Genomic DNA, 19391 nt, shown 5'->3' with positions numbered 1-19391 from the left:
TCTTATCTGATATTTATTGAATAATACACAGCACACTTAGCATATTATATTTAATTGTGAATATTTCAATATAACATACTGAATGGTGTTAGGAAATAAATATAATATTATAAATATTATTTAAATTGTCTTTTAAAATGTATGTTAATAGTCAATGTGGTAGACATTAATTGAATTGGGGTTAAATATCAGTGTAAGAAAGTTCGAATACTTGTTTTTTATGTTGTGAAGATATAATTGATTCTGGCAAGCCCACATATTTTTTTTGACACTTTCAATATTTTTAATTATTTACCCACAGCCTGATTTAGTTGTACTTTTCCCTTTAAAAGCTGTTCTACTGATTCACATATTTTATGAGCAGACAAATTGTAATAATAATACCATAAACATTATGTGAAGATAAAAAAGAATTCAGTACAATTCTCCTATTAAACACTATATCTCTGTCCTTCAACTTCAGTTATTTGCTATAGTGTTGCTCTTTTTTATGAAGATGCACTAAAACTACACTTGTACAGAAAGAATATTTTTTTTGCAAATCAGAAGATACACTAATATGCACAAAAAATGCACTTCATTGAAAAAATGCACTTATTGCATAAAAAGATGCACTTTGTCTACAGAAGATACACTTAAAGTACAGTAAAATACACTTAAAGATAATGAAAATACAGAAAAAATGCACTTTAGTGCACTTAATTATGAAAAAAATGCAGAAAAAATACACTTTTCGGTAAAAATGCAGAAAAAATACACTTTTTAAAGCGTATTTTGTTAAAAAGTGTATTTTATTTTAAGAAGGGAGGCATGCGTAATCATTCAACGCGATGTGCTCGCATCGAGCACTGTTTTTATTCAACCAATCATTAACTCTAAATTTAGATTGGTGCAATATGTACACGTTATTTTCTGAAAATCAGTCAAAAACGAAAGTAAATTTATATGAAACATTAATGTGTAGTGGTTTGCGCTCTATTTTTTGATATACAAAACTGGTGTTTTGACAGGTTTTCAATCCTCAGGCTGTACAATACACAGAATACGGCGTAATAGTATCTCTGGACTTGATTTTGGCCATGATATACAAAAGCAGTCTGCTTTTAATTCACTACAATGAATCTCTTGCTAGCAATTTGCGACCCCTATCATAATAACACCATGGTGTGAATACCCGATGAAATCAATAATTTGCTGATAGATTGCTGATTAGGTGTCAAAAACAACACTGGATCATTCAACTAGTAGATATGGTTTGTTAATAGGGGGCAATTAAGGGATAAGCGATGGTAATTTAAGCCAGATGGAGCTTGAATAGCAAATTTTATTGTGACCTTATAGAACCAATGTCTTTTTTACGACTGTCGGGACAAATTGTGTCACATCGGTTTAAAGGGGCCTTTTCACAGATTTTGGCATTTTTTAACTTATTCATTAAATGCTTTATATTGATAATTGTAAACATTGGATCGTAAAAGCTCCAGTAAAAAATCAAGAATAAAATTAAAAAAAGGAAGAGAACATTGCCCGGAGCAGGTTTCGAACCAGTGACCCCTGGAGTCCTGCCAGAGTCCTGAAGTAAAAACGCTTTAGCCTACTGAGCTATTCCGCCGAGTACACATAGTTGAGGTATTTTATACCTTATATAAGAAATCTTCGTAGTTTCACAAAATTTAACGACAAAAACAGAACTCTCCAAATTATTCAATCGTTTCGCGTTGCAACGCTTTATAATTTTTAGGTTTTAAAATCGTCAAAAGATGCATATAATGGCTATATTAGACCATGGTAAATGTTCAATATTACTGTTTCCTCACAAATATCATAACTAAAACGAAAATTTGCGAATCTGAAACAACTTTTTTCAATTTTGTCAATTTACCAAAGCGTGAAAAGTTCCCTTTAACATCGGGACACCGGGATAAACACCCCAAAAGCAGGACTGTCCCGCCAAGATCGGGACGTTTGCAATGTATGGCATAGGGATTAATTTATAAAAAAACACAGTTACCTGGAAAAAATCATTGAAAAAGAATGATTTCATTATTAATACAATGAAATTAAAGAAAAGAAGACAGCTTGTATTACCCTTTCCCACTCAGAAGCAAAGGAAAAATGGCTATGTGCAAACAGCATAAAACCAGAACAGCCTGTGAGTAACTCGCAGTCTGTCCAGATTTTATGCTGTTTGCTGCTCATAAGTATCTAAGGGTGGAAATGAAGCCTTTAAACTTTAATTTAGTAAGAAAGGTCTTTAATTAAATTTTACTTTCTTTGGCACTACAAATGTGTCAAAATGCATTTCTAAGTGGTAAAGGGATAATTCAGTGTTAAAAAATACATCCAATCGGATTTCCTTTTAGAAACTTTCTGAATGACAGTCTAGATGTCAAGACATGAAGAAACATCAAGAGACAGTCTAAAAATATAAATCCTGAATAAGAAACTCTCGTTATGTTTGACATTGTGTTTGTGATATAAGATTATGCATTGCATATGAAATGGTAATTAAAGGGGCACTTATACTAAAGCATCAGATTGTTACTCGTTGCCATTTTACCAGATGTATTATCATTAGAAATTTAAAATCTTCATGTTTTCCCTTGTACACAGTGAATAAATTTCAGATCAAATCAGAATTATTTGATGACTATTTATGCACTGTTTATGCATTTGAGTTGTCTTCAAATGAATACCAAACATGTGAGATCAAGAAAGAATTGTACAAATACGATTTTGAATGTAATGTTTTGTAATTTGATGTCAAATTAAAGATATATGGAAGATGTGTTCTTTGTTTACATTGCTAAATTTATGCTTGTGTCAACAAGTAAAAATGTGTTTGTTTTCTAGCAATGTTTACTTGTAAGGGATGTAACTCTGTTCTTCATGATCTCCAGATAATTTCAATTTTATAAATCTAATATCAAGGGAACAATGAAAATATTATTGCCCAGATCGCAGTTTGTGCAAGTATTTGAATTTGTTTGTGTCTTTCAACATGCCATGTTTCATGATTCTCAAAATCTTGTTGATTCATTATTTTCTGCCAGTTTTGGGCATATACAGTGGAAACCCTCTAAACCGGATCCTCTATATACCGGAATCCTCTCTAAACTGGACAAATTGTCCGGTCCCAATTTTTTCCCTATAAAGCCATGCGTAAAATATCTCCTCAAGACTGGAATCCCTTCATTTCCGAAATCGGTCATTCTTTGGATCAAAATTGGGTCATTCCTTACGTAATTGTACCTCTCTAAACCGATGAGGACCTGTTTATTCTACCTCAGTCCTAAAGTCAAAAACGTGTGAATAGCGGATTAAAGACGCATGAAATTAATAAAGTGGTTGAAAATTTTGCAAACTAAAAATCGCAAAACAATTAAACGAGACTTGGCCTGTGATGTACATATAGGTCAATAGGAGTGATAATACTGATTATAATTACTGATAACAAAATAGGGTTCTTTAGTGTGTTTTGTTTTCGATGTAGAAAGCAATGCTAAATTTTAATAAGCTTACTGCTATTTAATTTTGAATTGTTTATTACAATTGCTAATTAAGTGTCATAAGAAATGGTGATTTGCAGAGTTCTTGAAGCAGTTTCATTTGGATTTTCGACTTAAGATAACAAAGACTAAAAATGTCCAAACCTCCTAAACAAAGGCGCATGGAAATGTCTCTAGAAGACAAAATCAAACAGATCAAAGAGTCAGAGATGTTGCCTAAACCTACACTCAAGATGCTGCACTATTAATGCATGGTATATATACATAAACTATTAAAATTTGCTGAAAGTATGTGTTTTTCCACATTAGGCTATGTAATTGACCTTCTGAAAGTAAAATAGTCAACTTCCCCTCTAAACTGGAATCCTCTCAAAACGGGAATTTCCTCTCGGTCCCAGGGGTGTCCGGTTTAGAGGGTTCCACTGTAAGTTGAATGCTTTTACAATCCTCAGAGCTTTGAAAGATATCTTTCTTTACCCATTCAAGTGTCTGGAACCATAATGGATAATTACTTGGTTTGCCAGTTACAATAGGTAGGTGCAAACATGTTGAAATACTTTTGAATTTACTGGATAAAAGATGAACATAATAAACAAGTGATTGTCTGCCTGATTGGCCATCAAAATGGCCTGTATTGTAAAATGGTTTATTTTGTCATTACAATTTTCTGTGGCTTTCTTCTTGTAGAAAATTTTGGTGAAAATGTCACGACTAAGAATGCCTTTCAGGTTTGGGTGTGAATTATTGGTCCTTCTCTTTAAGGGTGTCCTACAGTATTGATAAAACGAGAAAAAAGAGCTTTGCTTTATTTTATAAAAATGTGTTGATGTGTTTAAGTATACAAAGCTTCAAATAAGTTTTTCTAAAACAGAGTGAACTAATTGAAAGCTAGCCTTCATCAAACAACACACACTACATATTCTCTTTCTAACATGTAAAGGAATTTTTGGCTGCACAGCAAAAAAAGTATAACTTTACATGCCGAAAATGTAATTGGATGAAAGCATGTAATGGCATTAAAAAATGTTTCATAAAACAATTGAATTTTCAACTTGAGAATCTTTCAGCTTTTTTTAGGGGAATTAATGATAATTGTATAGATAACTATGTTTACAGTTATTCTGTCACAAGTGTTAGGTATGCTGTTTCAGTTTTTGATGAGCATCATACAAATTGAAGAAATTAATATTCATTGTCTTTAAAATTGAATTATGATGTTAATACATTTTTTTAATTATTGATTTTAAACTTCTACATTTTGTTTGGACTAAAATACACTTGGATTTGCTTATTGTGGACACTTTCCAAATGACAAGGTCTTGGATTGACCATTTGTTTGAACATAAACGAAATCAAGACTTAGTTATTTGTTAGAAATTTGTTGTAGAAAAGAGTAAAACATACTATTTTGTTTGCAGATCCAATACAGAAGGCTTTATTTGAAAAAAAAATCAATGTTGTGGATTGCATAGACAAAGTTTTAAAACAAACTACTACTATAACTGTTTGTATTAAATTACACTTACACAATTCATGTATTATACATATTGATATAGTTGAAATACATCACCAAAAAGTGGAAGTGATGCATGTGTAGTTCTTAATATGTTTGAAAGTATTCTAATAATAACATGGTACAATTCGCATTATTAGGTAACTCTTCAAAATAATTGCCGCACTGATACATTTCTGTTTAATTTCTGGAAAATAATTTTGTGTAAGGGAGATTAAATGTTTTGGTTTTAGTTAGTTCCCTTTTAAACAACCAAACAACCAAATATTTGATGTGCTTGAAACAAAAATCATTACAATATTTAACATTTTTATGCCCCCCTTCGAAGAAGAGGGGGTATATTGTTTTGCACATGTCGGTCCGTCGGTCCGTCCACCAGATGGTTTCCTGATGATTACTCAAGAACGCCTAGGATCATGTAACTTCATAGGTACATTGATCATGACTGGCAGATGACCCCTATTGATTTTCAGGTCAATGGTCAAAGGTCAAGGTCACAGTGACTTGAAATAGTAAAATTGTTTCCGGATAATAACTCAAGAATGCTTAGGCCTAGGATCATGAAACTTCATAGGTAGAATCGTGACTCGCAGATGACCCCTATTGATTTTCAGACCACTAGGTCAAAGGTCAAGGTCACAGTGACTCGAAATAGTAAAATGGTTTACGGATGATAACTCAAGAATGCTTAGGCCTAGGATCATGAAACTTCATAGGTACATTGATCATGACTTGCAGATGACCCCTATTGATTTTCAGGTCAATAGGTCAAAGGTCAAGGTCACAGTGACAAAAAACGTATTCACGCAATGGCTGCCACTACATCTGACAGCCCATATTCTTCATTCATATTATAAACATCTGACAATATGAGAATGGCTGTTCTGTTATGAAGGTCGTTGAAGATAACCTTATCACTTACATGCCAGTACTTTTCTACGATCTTTTACGACTAAGAAAAAAGATCAATTGACATCTATGCTACCTGTCAATTAAATTCTTATCTAAATCTCGACCAACCAATCAGACATCAATAAATAAGAAGCGCCTGTTGCGAACAACCTGTCAACCATTTTCCCAGACAATTTGAGTGTCAATTTTCTAGTTTTTCAACGAGTTTTGGTTCATTTTCTTCCAAAAATGGTACGTAAATGAAATGTGATTAAAGGCTGTCAATTGGATTCGCTTGACTCATGACAGGTCGTGATGCAGAAAGATAAGTGGAGGCATTGAATTTATAACATTTGTCAATAGAGAATGGAACTTTTGAATGTGCAGAATTACCGAAACCCACTTTATAGAACGTTAAAATATTTAAAAAATGACCCAACTTATTGTTTGTGGAGTACTTTTGATTATAAAGATTGAAAAATGTCATGCCAACAATATTTACATGTAAAATGAATTACATGTATATCACGTTTATGTATAAAAAAGTGGGTTTGGTACCGGCTCTGCGTAACTTAACAAATCATCATGATAAATGGTTGGTACCTGATAATGGGAGTTTCATTATATAGTCTGACTGAATCCTTGTTATAAATGTTAATTTATGTCAGAAAATGAACAAACTGATTTGTTTTGCACTTTCAATAATATGATTGAATAATGTACTGTTAGTAATTATTAACATCACATTTTTTGGAATAACATCTGGGATTTCATTACCCACTCGGTGTCCGAAAGCATGTATAACTTAAAACAAGGCTATTTCGTGTCAAATACATGTGGAAACAATTTTGTGTTAATATTTTTGTAAATAAATCATTACATACCATTGTAGAAGTGTTATTTATTACTAATACACCATAAGATGTAGTAACATGATGGATTTTGCATGCAAGCCTTTGAAGGGATCTTTTCACGGATTGGTAAATTGACAAAATTGAAAAAAGTTGTTTCATATTCGCAAATTTTCGGTTTAGTTATGATATTTGTGAGAAAAAAATATTACTGAACATTTGCCATGATCTAGTATAGCCATTTTATGCATCTTTTGACGATTTAAAAACTTAAAAATTATAAAGCATGGCAACGCGAAACAATTGAATAATTTGGAGAGTTCTGTTGTCGTTTAAATTTACGAATCTATGAAGATTGCTTATATAACGTATAAAATACGCATCTTATGTATGCTTGGCAGGATAGCTCAGTTGGCTAATGTGTTTTTGCTTCAGGATTCCGGGGGTCACTGGTTTGAGCCCTGCTGCGGGCTACTTTTTTTCCTTTTTTAATTTTGATTTTTGATTTTTTACAGGAGCTTTTAAAATTTAATGTTTACATTTAATGACAAACTTCAAAACATGCAAAAATCTGTGAAAAAGCCCCTTTAACTTACCAAAATGCAGGTCATAGATTGTTAATGGTATTTAAAACTTTAAGTTTTTGCATTTGAATAATTAATTAATCAGACAAAACCCTTTACCCAATGTAATAGAGGATGAAAATGACGCTATAACTATAGGCATAGAGGCCACATTGGTGTTAGCTTGTCTAGGTTTTCTAACTGTAAGGCCATGAGATTTAGTGGGCGGAGCGATCATCTTCCAGGCAAGATGATTTAACAAAGGAATTTTTCGGCGCAGCTGTCTTTCCCAGCTTTTCACCTTAGCTGACCTTTGCAAGCGACTAATTAATTTGAATATAAAGTTTCCCACCAATAGGCCTGAAACTTTTCACAGTAGAAAACGTGCAATCTACAAATAGTTTTCACATTTACATTAATATGTTATTCAATCGACTTTCTATTTATGTTTGCTTTTTGGATGTAGATGGAGTATCAAATAATTTTCAAGTAACGACTTCTTAAATTGTCGCTTTGTGAGAGGTTGGAGGAAGCCGGACTGCAACCCCAAACAGAGAAACACCATTTATTTATAAAGAAGGAATGCAGTCATAATACAATTCAATATGCATACTTTAAAAATCAATTATACATAATTATAGTTTAATTTAACTCTAGAAAAACAAGGAATTGAATACAAAATGTACATGGAAACACTTTCTTTTAGAATAAGCAATAATTTACAAGTATTCATTCTTAATTCCAAACCTGGCTTAAATTCAGAATAAATTATTATATTACCATAAGACAGTAAAGTAATTGAAACTTTAAGTAAAACATATTAAATCAAACATAATGTAGTTAAATATGTTTCTTACCTGCAACGCCAAATAGAGAAACACCTTTTATTTATAAAGAAGGAAAGCAGTACAGAATCTGCATTGCCTTTTTTTTTCTCACCTGATTGCTGAGGTGAGCTTTTGTGACCGGTCTTTGTCCGTCGTATGTCCGTCCGTCCGTAAACATTTGCTCGTAAACACTCTAGAGGCCACATTTCTTGTGCCATCTTCATGAAACTTGGTCAGAAGCTTTGTTCCAATGAAATCTCGGCCAAGTTCGAAACTGGATTGTGCCTGGTCAAAAACTAGGTCACTAGGTCAAAAAAAGAAAAACCTTGTAAACACTGTAGAAGTCACATTTCATTCCCAATCTTCGTGTTACTTTGTCAAAATGTTTGTCTTAATGATATCTTGGTTGAGTTCAAAAGTGGTTCCGATCTGGTGAAAAACATGGCTGCCAGTGGGCGGGGCAGTTGCAATTCCTTATTTGGCTATAGAGAAACCTTGTAAACACTCTAGAAGTCACTATTTTTGCCCAATCATCATGAAAGTTGGTCAAAAGATTGGTTCAATTGATGTCTCGGACGAGTTCAAGAATGGTCGAGATCGGTAAAAAAACATGGCCGCCAGTGGGCGGGGCATTTTTCTCTATATGTATATAGTGGCAGTTTTCCCTATTTGGCTATAGAGAAACCTTGTAAACACTCTAGAAGTAACAATTTTTGCCCAATCATCATGAAATCTGGTCAAAACATTGGTTTTATTGATATCTCGGAAGAGTTTGAAAATGGTCAGGATCGGTGAAAAAACATGGCCGCCAGTGGGCGGGGCATTTTTCTCTAAATGAATATAGTGAAAACATGTGAACACAGTACAAGTCACATTTTTGGCCCAATTTTCATGAAATTTGCTCAGATTATTTGTTTGCTTGATAAGAGAGTTGAGTTCAAAAATGGTTCTGGTCAGTTGAATAACATGGCTGCTGGGAGGGGGGCAGTTTTCTCATTATGCCCCCCCCCCCACCCACCCTTTCGAAGAGGAGGGGGCATATTGTTTTGCTAATGTGGGTCCGTCCGTCCACCAGATGGTTTCCAGATGATGACTCAAAAGTGCTTATGCCAAGGATCATGAAACTTCATAGGTACATTGATCATGACTCGCAGATGACCCCTATTGCTTTTCAGGTCACTAGGTCAAAGGTCAAGGTTACAATGACCCGAAATAGTAAAATGGTTTCCGGATGATAACTCAAGAACGCTAATGCCTAGGATCATGAAACTTCATAGATACATTGATCATGACTCGCAGATGACCCCTATTGATTTTCAGGTCACTAGGTCAAAGGTCAAGGTCACAGTGACCCAATACCGTAAAATGGTTTCCGAATGATAACTCTAGAACGCTGATGCCTAGGATCATGAAACTTCATAGATACATTGATCATGACTCGCAGATAACCCCTATTGATTTTCAGGTCACTAGGTCAAAGGTCAAGGTCACAATGACCCGAAATAGTAAAATGGTTTCCAGATGATAACTCAAGAACGCTTATGCCTAGGATCATGAAACTCCATAGGTACATTTATCATGACTCGCAGAGGACCCCTATTGATTTTCAGGTTACAAGGTCAAAGGTCAAGGTCACGGTGACCCGAAATAGTAGAATGGTTTCTGGATGATTACTCAAGAACGCTTATAGCTAGGATCATGAAACTTCAAAGATACATTGATCATGACTCGCAGATGACCCCTATTGATTTTGAGGTCAAAGGTCAAGGTCACAGTGACTCAAAGCAGTAAAATGGTTTCCGTATGATAACTCAAGAACGCTTATGCCTAGGATCATGAAACTTCATAGATACATTGATCATGACTCGCAGATAACCCCTATTGATTTTCAGGTCACTAGGTCAAAGGTCAAGGTCACGATGACCCGAAATAGATAAATGGTTTCCAGATGATAATTCAAGAACGCTTAGGCCTAGGATCATGAAACTTCAAAGGTACATTGATCATGACTCGCAGATGACCCCTATTGATTTTCAGGTTAAAGGTCAAGGTCATGGTGACCCGAAATAGTATAATGGTTTCCAGATAATAACTCAAGAACGCTTATGCCTAGGATCAAGAAACTTCATAGGTACATTTATCATGACTCGAAGATGACCCCTATTGATTATCAGATCACTAGGTCAAAGGTCAAGGTCACGGTGACCTTAAATAGTAAAATGGTTTCTGGATGATAACTCAAGAACGCTTATGCCTAGGATCATGAAACTTCAAAGGTACAATGATCATGACTTGCTGATGACCCCTCTTGATTTTCAGGTCACTAGGTCAAAGGTCAAGGTCACGGTGACCTTAAATAGTAAAATGGTTTCTGGATGATAACACAAGAACGCTTATGCCTAGGATCATGAAACTTCATAGGTACAATGATCATGACTTGCAGATGACCCCTATTGATTTTCAGGTCACTAGGTCAAAGGTCAAGGTCATGGTGACTTGAAATAGTAAAATGGTTTCTGGATGATAACTCAAGAACGCTTATGCCTAGGATCATTAAACTTCATAGGTATATTGATCATGACACGCAGATGACCCATATTGATTATCAGGTCACTAGGTCAAAGGTCAAGGTCACAGTGCCAAAAAATGTATTCACACAATGGCTGTCAAGGTCACGGTGACTCAGCTTAGAAAAATGGTTTCCGGATGATAACTCAAGAATGCTTACGCCTAGGATCATGAAACTTCATAGGTACATTGATCATGACTCGCAGATGAAATAATGATGAAACTTGACCAGGATGTTTGTCTGGACAATATCTAGGTCAAGTTTGACATTTGGTAAAGATTGAATGAACCGACTCCTCTCAGGTGAGCGAACTAGGGCCATCTTGGCCCTCTTGTATACTACATGTAGTTTGGTGTTACCTAGGAATTGTTGCATAATTGGTGTTATTAGGTGGTTATAGAAAACCATTGTTGTCAAATCAAATCAACAATAACCAACACTATTATAAAGGAATCTTGATTAAGAAGTGATACATATTGCATCATTAAGTTGTTTGTTTATTAGCATGGAATGTTGTACCAATATAATGACAAAAGCTAAAGAAGACAAACTTGTTAAAAACAACCAATAATCTGATATCAAATAAGATGCATTATAAAAGTTTTATTAGTTCATATAAATCTTTATTGTCCCCTACCGGTTTCACCGGATTGGACTTATAGTTTGTGCTCTGTGTGTCCGTGAGTCTGTAAGTCTGTCAAACTTTTCTGGATCCTGTGATAACTTTAAAAGTTCTTCATATTTTTTCATGAAACTTGAAACATGGATAGATGGCAATATGGATATAATGCACGTCATTTCATTTTGTTCTATGTCAAAAACTATGGTTGCTGTGGCAACAAATATATATATAAAAAAAAGAAAATCTGACAATTGTTGAGCCGGTAGGGGACATATAGTGCTTGGCAATAGTCTTGTTAAAATGTATTTGTACATGGATCCAACATCAAGCTGTGAAATTGTAATTTTATTCAATTAGCTTTATATGAATTATTAGGAATAAAGGGACAAATCCCTGTGAAAACATGTCCTGGTGACACTGTTAATTAAAAGGTAATTATTCGTTGCTGTGAAAACAGGTTTATGTTGATGGACATATCAACAACCAATTTTTATTTAATTTAATGGTGTATAGCAATATGTAGATTGTAGGCAACAAGATACAAGAAGAAAATAAGGTACCAACAATTTGCAGTGCCCATGGGTCATACATAAGAATCAAGATTTATTAATAATCTAATATAAAAACAGTATAAAAAAATTAAGTTTCAAGCACATAAGCAATTGTATAATGAAATTATAAGAGCTAATTTTACATTGTTTGGGTATTTAATACTGTTACAGAATTGCTAATCCCAGACAATAAAATATGGATACTTTGTAAATTAAAGACCATTGTATTAAAATTTGACAGTTGCATTAAGAATGGTAATTCACTACAGGTACTTCCTCTGGTTAAAACTGTCACCTCAGGCCAGTTGAAAACTGACCTAGATTTTATAATTGTCATTTATATCTCAACAATATATTTTATAATGGTACATAAATTTAGACCTGTAAATCTCTACTGCCAAAATTCCCTATGGCAATGATTGAATTAATTGTTACAAATATGTTCATTGGACTTCTCATATCAGATGGTCATGTTGACACCTGAGCCTCAGGGTACCTGTGAGATAACTTAGTATGTAATGACCTGTGAAATCATTTGGTAGCCATATAGCAATATCTGTTCGTATACATTGTGACATCTGCTGTCCTTGTTCCTCTTTAGGTAAGACATTTTATTTAACTATTATTTTCTGTTAAGTTAAAATAACATTTTACTATAGTTTAAAGTGATCAATGATTATTTCCTATTTGACAATTTTATGGAATTGTAGGAATTTAGACTTTTGGAATGTAATTTGTGCGAATTATCTCATATTTTTATTTGTAAGTTAACTAAAAAAATAAACAATTGAAAATATTTCATTATTTCTGATCATTGATGTAACTTTTTTGATGAAAACTTACATATGTTATTAATAGTTAATTTTTAGATTAATTCCTTTTATGATAAATAAATTGTGCAATAATTTTACAATTTGCCTACATATACAGCACAAAATTGCTCTATCCTGTAGGTGTAAAGAGAACAAAAATGGGCCATTGACTGAAATCTTTACATTCCAAGGGATTCAACCTATGAAAAATATGAATCTGTCCAGCAAATAAACCTACAGTGGGAGAGTGTTACTTTATGACAGGTTTCCATTGGACAGGCTAAGACAAATATTTTCCTACCAGTAGTTCAGGAAATGGTTCTGTCTTCTAAATATGTTGGCTATGAATCCTGCTGAGCAGTGTCCATTCATTGAAAGACATGCCAAAGTGCCTGGAAATATCAATGCTGACTATTCAAATGTGGAGACAATTCCACCCCATCGACTGAGTCCTTCTGATGTTTCAAAGGAAGCTGATGATCGACTTTTGTTAGGACGATCGTATGCCCTGCCCTCTGAGAATGATGATGTTCATGATGCAATCCAAGAAAGTGATAACATGGCAGTTAGAAATGTTCAGCCTGATGTTTCAAAGGAAGCTGATGACCGACTTTTGTTAGGACGATGGTATGCCCTGCCCTCTGAGAATGATGATGTTCATGATGCAATCCAAGAAAGTGATGACATGGCAGTTAGAAATGTTCAGCCTGATGTTTCAAAGGAAGCAAATGACCGACTTTTGTTAGGACGATGGTATGCCCTGCCCTCTGAGAATGATGATGTTCATGATGCAATCCAAGGAAGTGATGACATGGCAGTTAGAAATGTTCAGCGCAAAATTGTTTCAGACGAAACTGGTCCGATGTTTGACAATGGAAGTGTTAATAAACAATCTGAAAGCTCTATTTTCATTGGAAACTCATCAGTTCTTTCTACACCAACATTTAATGCTGCTGGTATTATAAATGATAAAGGACAATTTTTGGATTCTCATAATGCTGTCTTTTCGAATCCCAAGGTAATGGATGTTAAATCAGTTCTCTCCACTTTAGACACAGACACATTGCATGGCAGGGGGCTTCATGGGGATATTTATATCCCGAATCTGCGCTTTGTGTCATCTGTTGTATCCCCTACAGTTCCTTTAGTTGACAGACCGACTTCCAGTTCTGGCCAGGATGAAACAATTCATCTGCCAAGCCTTTCACCTCAAAGTTCACAGCCCCAATACTACCAGCAACAACAGTCGCAACTGGTAACCACAACAAAGAGCCAGCAAGGTGTGTTTGATGAAATACAGGATGTTGGTGATCAAATCCTGGAGGAACACAGGTTGAGGGCTTTAAACAAGTTGCAACTTAGCAAAATTGGTTCTCAAGATTTTGAAAACAAGCAGATTATGCCAAGTTTACTACATTCTGCAAGTTATTTGACTCGAGTCCTTCATTCTGCTTTCGAAAATGAGGCTAATGCTGTGAGCACTTCACCCGTTCAGGTTTTACCTACTTATGTAAATCTTTCAATTATGAGCAGTTTAGTAACAGCTGCCAGTTCTGAATCTACTGATGATATGGATAAAAGGGATTGTAGAGATAAATCAATTAAAATTGATTTTCCTACAAATCAGTCCATTGGGTTGTTAAGTGATGTAACATACAGTATGGACAAAGAAAAACATTTAAATCTCATAGCCATTAACACAAAGCTCAACAGTATTTCAAATGTTAAACATGATAAAAGTGACATTTTACAAACTTTTATGGAAAAGCAATTAACAAATGCCATATTTCAGAAGAAGAACATAGACAGCACAGATGAAAAGGAGTACAATGGTGAGGTGTTGAATTATACTAGTAATAACAGTAATCACACGAAGACACACATGAGGATAAATGCAGGAGAGAGACTGTACGAATGTGGGGTGTGCAGTTATGAATGTAACCGGAATTATAACTTTAAGACACACATGAGGATACATACAGGAGAGAAACCGTACAATGGTGAGGTGTGTGGTTATGCATGTAATCGGAGTAATACCTTGAAGAGTCACCTGAATAGACACATTAGGATACATACTGGAGAGAGAGAATACAAGTGTGGAGAATGTGGTTATGTGTATAACCATAGCAGTGCCTTGAAGAGACACTTGAGGATACATATAGGAGAGAGCAGTGCCTTGAAGGGACACATGGGGATACATACAGGAGAGAGAGAGTACAAGTGTGAGGTGTGTGGTTATGCATGTAATCGGATTTATAACTTGAAGACACACATGAGGATACATACAGGAGAGAGAAAGTACACGTGTGAGGTGTGTGGCAAGGCATTTAACCACAGTAATAACTTGAAGAGACACATGAAGATACATACAGGAGAGGGACTGTACAAGTGTGAGGTGTGTGGTAATACATTCAACCAGAGTTGTAACTTGAAGACACACATGAGAATACATACAGGAGAGAGAGAGTACAAGTGTGAGGTGTGTGGTAAGGCATTCAACCAGAGTGGTCACTTGAAGACACACATGGCTATGCATACAGGAGAGAGAGAATACAAGTGTGAGGTGTGTGGCAAGGCATTTAACCACAGTAGAAACTTTTTTTTTTTTATTATTCAATATAATACATACAATGTATACATGTATATTATCATACAACATAATGGTTGTACAAAGCAATTAAGTTTAGACATGTTATACAAGATATGCTAATATATATTTTTTTAAAAGAGAAAAAAAAGAACAACAGAAGAATAGTTATGAAAAATGATGAGTTGTATAAAGTCGGAAGAAAGCATACTGGACTTGTGTGTTTTGTTGTATATTCACAATGATCTTATAAGATGGAAAAAAATTATATACAAAAATATTTTAGAAATATAAACTAACATTAGAGTGACATGTATATAAGTGGACAAACATTATAAGAATTTAATCCGATTCCATTTTTGTTCAAAGATTTGAAATGTGTCATTACTGAGGGCTATTTCTTTCTCAATCTGGATTTTTAGTTTAAGACTATTGACAAAACAATTAAAATTTGGAACTTGTTTTTTGTACTTCATGTTAAAGATAAAATATTTCATCAATATAAGAATAAAATTCACAATATTATTACAGTCTATTGATTTCAATGAGTAAATTCCGAAACTTACATTTAAGAATGATAGTTTAACGTTTAGTTGCTGTTGTTCAAGAAAAGATACTAATTGATTCCAAATAGGCTGGATGTGTTTGCACTCCCAAAAAAGATGTTCTATAGTTTCGATGTTTTCACCGCAGAAGTCACACAGATTTGAGTTAGATAATTTACATTTAAAGAGATATTTATTTGTAGCTATTATTCTATGGATGTATTTATATTGAAAATTTCTCAGTGTGCTTTCAATAGTTGCTTTATATGGCATGGTAAATATATGTTTCCAATTAGGTTCATGTTCTCCGAAAAGGGCTTGCCATTTATTTTGGGGTTTGGAGTTTTCTGTAGGTTTTTTAATTTGCAGTGTGTAAAATATTTTATTCGGTTTATTTTTTCTTCCAAGTATGTTTTCTACGAATGTTGTTTGAGTACATGGTGTATTATTTGTATTGATTTCAGATTTAATATGCATGGGTATGCTTTTGATTAGTGTGTAGTACTTCAGAAAATTATTTGAAGGTATTCCGTATATGTAGCATATATCATCAAAAGAGTAGAAATCCTTGATTCTGTAGTCATATAATTGGTCGACATATTTAATGCTTCGTTCAAACCAATCTTTATAGAAAAACGTCTTATTGTTTGAAGTTATGTCTTTATTGTTCCATAAAATAGTTTTACTGCTGGTTTTGGTTTCTAGGTTATAAGTGACATCACTCCATGCTGATAGAACATCAGACAGAAATATGTTTTTGTTTGCACTTTCATGTAAGATAGTATTGCTGATGTTACATTCAAAGAGTAAGGAGTCACCATATTGTTTTAGGATTTTCTGGTAGAATAATTTCCAATTACTCGTATTGGTATTATCTAGGTATCTTTTAACCCAGCTGCATTTGATTGCATTCAAGAATGAGTCAATGTTCGTTAATTGAATACCTCCATTTTCTACAGATTGAATTAACTGAGTTCGTTTTATTTTATCAGGCTTACCGTCCCATATGAAATTAAATATTGCTGATTTTATATCGTTAATAACATCATTTGGTGGATTTGGGAGAACTGTTAATACATAAATTAGTTTAGGAAGTGCAAATGTTTTCAATACTGTGTTTTTTCCGATTAGTGTAAGTTTACGGTGATGCCATGATTTTAAGCAGTTTTTGAAATTCTGTAATTTAGGTAGTATGTTTTTAAGAACTGTATCCTTTTCATTATTTGTGAAAGTAATTCCTAACGTTGTGGCTTCATCGGATGTCCAATTAAATTTCATTTCTTTTTTATATACGACATTACTTTGTTTTAATTTACCTACTCGTAGCACAGTACATTTACTTTTGTTTAGTTTAAGACCCGATGTCATTCCGTAGATGGTTAGTGACTCTATTAGGTTATGGAAAGAATCGTAATTGTCGTTTAAGAAATAAGTTGCATCGTCAGCAAATAGGGACTGTTTGATATCTTCATCAGGATCAAGTGATATGCCTTTTATGTGTTTATTTGATTGGATGTGATGTGATAGATACTCGATGCAAATAATGAATAGCGATGATGAGAGTGGACATCCTTGTCGAACCCCTCGTTCGATGTTAAAACTATTTGAAAAGAAGCCATTGTTAATGATTATACTGTTAATATCGGTATAGAATAGTTTAACCCATTGAATGAGACTTTCACCAAAGTTCATATTTTCTAAGCAAGAGAACATAAATGAATGATCGAGTGAATCGAATGCCTTTTCAAAATCTGCAAAGAATATAAGACCAGGATTGTTTGAATTGTTAAAATAGTTTATGCATTCTTGGATAAGGCGAACGTTTTCACCAATGTAACGTCCTTTTATGAAACCAGATTGAGATTTTGAAATGATTGATGGTAATATTTTTTTTATTCTGTTTGCTATACTTTTAGTTGCAATTTTATAATCATTATTTAGTAAACTAATCGGGCGCCAGTTTGATAAGGATTCTAAGTTTTTTCCAGGTTTTGGAATGAGTGATATAATACCTTGTTTTTGTAGCGTAGTTAAGTTTTCGTTGTTAAATGAATAGTTAAGTGAATTAATTAGATGTGTTTTTATATCATTCCAGAATATTTTATAAAATTCGATTGTGATGCCATCAGATCCTGGGCTTTTGTTATTTTGCATATCTTTTAGGGCTAATCCACATTCATATTCATTAAGTAATCCGTCGCACAGTTGTTTTTCCTCTTGGTTTAAAGCGTGATGTGTATTTTTAAAAAGGGTGTTATTTTCAACATTTTTTCGTTTATAGAGTGTTTCGAAAAATAAACGTTGTTCTTCTAGTATTTGAGTCATGTTTGTTATATCTTTGCCATTGACTACTATTTTGTGTACAGTTTTTTGTTCACTTCTACGTTTTTCAATGTTTGCGAAGTATTTTGTATTTTTTTCATTGTGTTCAACATGCTGTGCACGCGCTCTTAGTATTATTCCATTGAGATGTGTATGATAAATTCCGTCTAATATTTGTTTTTTTAATGTTATTTCATTTTCAATGTCGGTGGTATCCTTTGTTTGATGCAATTGTTTTTCAAGTGTTTCAATGGTTTTGATGGTTTCAGTTTCAAGTTTGTGTGTTTCTTTACGTTTAAATGATGTGTATCTAATTGTTGTGTTACGTATATTTCCTTTAATTACTTCCCATAAGGTGTTTGGGTTTGCATCTTTATTATTTTGAACTGTATTTAATATTTCCTGTTTTATTTGTGTTTGATATTGTGTATCCAATAAGATGCTGTTGTTAATTTTAAAGTATCCTGGGCCTCTTTCAGGTTGTATATTGTGCAGTTTAAGTTCAACTATAGAGTGGTCAGTCATAAATCCTGGTTTTATGTTACATGTGTCAATAATGTTGCAAAGAGATTCAGATATTAAAAAATAGTCTAATCTACAAAATATTGTTGGTTTTGTGTTTGAGTGCCACAGTAGAAACTTGAAGAGACACATGAGGATACATACAGGAGAGAGAGACTACACGTGTGAGGTGTGTGGCAAGGCATTTAACCACAGTAATAACTTGAAGAGACACATGAAGATACATACAGGAGAGGGACTGTACAAGTGTGAGGTGTGTGGTAATACATACAACCAGAGTTGTAACTTGAAGACACACATGAGAATACATACAGGAGAGAGAGAGTACAAGTGTGAGGTGTGTGGTAAGGCATTCAACCAGAGTGGTCACTTGAAGACACACATGGCTATACATACAGGAGAGAGAATACAAGTGTGAGGTGTGTGGCAAGGCATTTAACCACAGCAGTCACTTGAAGAGACACATGAGGATACATACAGGAGAGAGAGTAGGAGTGTGATGTGTGTGGTAATACATTCAACCAGAGTGGTACCTTGAAGAGACACATGAGGATACATACAGGAGAGAGAGTAGGAGTGTGATGTGTGTGGTAATACATTCAACCAGAGTGGTACCTTGAAGAGACACATGAGGAAACATACAGGAGAGAGAGTATGAGTGTGATGTGTGTGGTAAGGCATTCAACCAGAGTGTTACCTTGAAGAAA

The 19391-nt window shown here is 34.1% G+C and overlaps 1 protein-coding gene across 4 annotated transcripts in view; it reads left to right on the top strand.

Moving 5' to 3' along the window:
* LOC127866118 (inactive rhomboid protein 1-like) overlaps positions 1-19391 on the top strand; it is a 59655-nt gene that overhangs the window by 9740 nt on the left and 30524 nt on the right. The gene's annotated exons all lie outside the window — the stretch shown is intronic.

Source organism: Dreissena polymorpha, chromosome 2, assembly GCF_020536995.1.
Source record: "Dreissena polymorpha isolate Duluth1 chromosome 2, UMN_Dpol_1.0, whole genome shotgun sequence".
Classification (NCBI taxonomy): domain Eukaryota; kingdom Metazoa; phylum Mollusca; class Bivalvia; order Myida; family Dreissenidae; genus Dreissena; species Dreissena polymorpha.
Note: the sequence above shows the minus strand (reverse complement) of the source record. Positions and strands in the feature narration are given on the sequence as shown.